The sequence below is a fragment of the Elephantulus edwardii genome, unplaced genomic scaffold (assembly GCF_000299155.1).
Source record: "Elephantulus edwardii isolate Elephantulus edwardi_28Jun2011 unplaced genomic scaffold, EleEdw1.0 scaffold00022, whole genome shotgun sequence".
Classification (NCBI taxonomy): Eukaryota; Metazoa; Chordata; class Mammalia; order Macroscelidea; family Macroscelididae; genus Elephantulus; species Elephantulus edwardii.
Window position 1 is genome coordinate 24622440 of NW_006399772.1, and position 3800 is coordinate 24626239.

Below are 3800 nucleotides of genomic sequence, written 5' to 3' on the forward strand. Positions count from 1 at the left end.
CCAGCTCTGAACTTTGGGACTGGCCAAGGGCTGTGCGCAGGCGCAGTGAACGGTGGGAGTGGACTTGTTATTTCACTTTTAACATGTTTATTACGGTGGGGGGAGAGACAGGGGACAGTGGTGAACAACTCAAGTGTTCACATTTTTCAGTACCTGCTCAAGCTGCCTGTCCCTTCTGTTTTTGGTTTGTTTGTTTTTTTGTTGTTAGACCCAAACCCTGAGATTTCCATAGTGCAACATAATTTCTACTATTGTTGTTCTTGCTATGTGCCATTGAGTCACCTGTGACTCATAGTGACACTTTGTACAACAGCTCTGAAGCCTGCCTTGTCCTGAGCCAGTTTCACTGACTGACACACCAACCCCGATTGTCCTAGTTACTGTATCAGTCCTTCTCATCCTGGGTCTTCTTCTCCTATGCTGTCGCTCTACCCTTCCAAGCACAATGTCCTTCTCCAAGGATCAGTCTTTCCTGGCCATGTGTCCAAAATATGTGAGACAGAGCTTCAAAATATTAGACTCCAAGGAGAAACTTGCTATCACCTTCTCCAAAACAGATTTATTTATTTTCTTGGTTGTCTACAGTATGTTTAAAACTCTTTACCAGCACCACAACTCAGAAGCATTCATTCTCTTGTCATCCTTAGTCATTGTCCAGCTCTCTGCTGCTTAGCAAGTATTGCAAAGACCGTGGCCTGGATCAGGGGCACCGCAGTCTCTAGATTGACATCATTACTTCTCAGTGCTCTGGAAAATCCCTGACAACTGATTTACCTAATGCAATTTGTCTTTTGATTTTCTGACCGCTGGTACCAAGAGTGTTGATTGGGGAGTTCTGGTAGCCTAGTGGTTAAGGAATTTCACTGTCAAGCCAAAACCAGGCAGCTTGAATCCACCAACTGCATCATGGGAAAAGATGGACAATCTCCTGTGGTGTAATTTACAACCTCTGAAAACTCCCTAGCAGGTCAGGTATGAGTTGATTCCAACTTCCCACTTCCCACTACCAAAAGTGTTCTCTGTTGTGGTGGTTTCTGTTAAGGAGACTATGATTGATAGCAACAATATACATAAAGGCATGAAACATTGCCCAGTCATAGATCATCTTCATTACAGTCAATATGTTTCAGTTAATTGTTGTGACAATTTTTCCAATCCCTCTCATTGGAGGTTTTCAAACATCATGTCCCTTTCCATTAACTGCTCTTCTGCTCCCCTGTCTGCCATCTTTGTGGTAGCATGGGTGCTATTTGTGATGCTTGAAATTATGTCCTCAGTAATTTGGATAATAAGAGAGTTACCCAAAGTGGACAGATGTCAGCAGTCGCCAGGCTAAGAAAATAGGAAGAAACACGTGGTCATCTATTTCTAAAAAAATACCTGGTGAAAAGATCACTAATGCTAACAAGTTATCACTACCTGTGCTGTTGTATATAGAACTTCTTCATTGCTTAGTCAAGTATCAGTGTTTTGATATATATAGATTTAACTTCAGTTTTAAATTTACTTATACACTTGGTTTCATATTACAAATATTATAAATAAACAGCAGTATACCTGTTCTTACAAAAAACATGTACTATTTTTCCTCTATATAAAATCATCACAATACAAAGGTCTTACTACTAGATTGGATGCAGATTAGGAAAGTGTGTCCAATGTGGTAAGACTTCACTTCTAAGCAAAGAAATAGAAAATCATTTCTTTTCATCATACAACCATTCTTTGCTTATTTTTATTTAGGCCCACAGTGAATTCTCAGATATTTAAGAAGCTTTCAACAGAGTAGTCTAAAATTAACTTTATTGATTTTTTTAATAAATCTTTTACTTGATGTTTAAGTTTCTGTTTCTAAGCAGAAACTTTAAAAATACTATAGTACGAAAAGACTAGCCATAAATCAAAACCCATGATCTAAAGATTGGATCTGTTCATAATTATAGAAATCAGATTCCAAATTGCTATAAACTAGTCATAAATTAGACCTCAAGAATATTTTTTCCAACATAACTTGATATTGAAATGGTACTCTTAATGAGAGAATCTTAATGATTCTTAAGAAGATTCCAATGAGTTTATGATATTACCTGGAGCGAAATTAATGGAAGCATGGCAATTCAGTAGTAAATGAAGCAAGGAAAAAAAGGAAATTTATAATAAATACTGGGGAAATTGCCAAGGCAATTTTACTTCATTTTCACCATGAAAATATAGAGGGAGTTGTTAGTGTGTCAATGGGACACATTGTCAATAATCACGTATATAAATTGGACCATATTTTAAAGTAATATTTATTCTAAACAAACAGATATGCATCATTTAAGTCTTGCTACTATTTATGTCGTCCTGAGCTTTTTTTTGCCATTGAGGAAAAAGCTCATGGACTAAAGATAGTGTTTCACAGTTAATTACTGTAACTTCTGACAATAACTTGCACAGTTGTAAAAAGTATAGTAGCTGTTTTCTGCTTTAAGTAAATATTGAGACTGTCTATGTGTTATAAAGCTTCCCATGGGATTAGATTCTTTGGTTTCAAGGATTAAGGCAACAGTTTCATATAACATCAGCTTAATATACCAGAATTGTGCTTAGTTCTTGTGTCTTACATCCTACATTTTTTTGTGTGGTGCCTTAGATCTCAAAAGCTTTATAATGTTCAAGGAAAACTCTACAATTGGTATTTACTTACCTGAAATAATAGGGGAAGAAAAATGTGTCAGGAATAGGAGGAGAAAATGGACTGTCCAGCTGATGGTCACTGTGAAAAAATGCTTTGGGCCATATTACCAGAAAAAAAAAAAGAGAGAGAGAGATGGTACCAAGCTAAGATGCTAAATATTTTGATCAATATTTCTGTATAAGAATCCAAAGAGCTCTGGTGGTACAGTCTTCAGGGAGAAGCAGGCTAAGCCTCCATCTGGAGGTTCAAATCCACCAGCAACTCTGGGGGGTGAGGGGTGAAAATTCTCCTTTGATGCCCTACAGTTACAATTTTGGAAACACAATGAAAGGTCAAATAGGAGTTGGTTGTCATTCAACGGCAGTGAGTTGAGTTGAAGAATCTTGACCAAAAGGAAAACTATAGTATTGTTGTTGTTATATGCCATCCAGTCAACTATGACTCATAGCAACCTTATGAACAACACTCTGAACTCTGTGCTACTTTGAACCAATCTTACTGTCTCTGATATGACTGCCCCCATTGCCATAGTCACTGTGTCAATCCATCTCTTCCAGGGTCTTTCTTTCCTGCGCTGCCCCTCTAAACTTCTTAGTATAGAGTCTTTCTTCAAAGATGGTCACTCCTGGCAATATGTTTAAAGTCTGTGAGATGGAGCTACAAAATCCTTGCCTCCAAGGAGCAACCTGGTTTTACCTGCTTTAGGACAGACTTGTTAGTTCTCTTGACAGTCCATGGTATGTTCAAACTCCTGTACAGCACAACTCAAAGACATCAATTCTTCTTCTGTCATCCTTAGTCATTGTCCAGCTCTCAAAAGCATAACCAATAATTGAGAAGACCTTTGTCTCTCGATAAGGCTCACCTTAGTCTATAGATTGACATCATTGTTACTTAACACTCTGGAGATGTCCCTGGGAGCAGTTTTTCCCATGTAACTCATCTTTTGATTTCCTGAATGTTGGCCCCAAAGATGTCGATTGTGTATCTGAGCAAAATGAAATTTTAAACAACCTCAATCTTTTCTCCATCTGTCTGTCACGATGCTACCAATTGGTTGGGTGGTGAAAATCTTTGTTTTTTTATGTTGAGATCCAATCCATATTGAAGACTGAAGTCT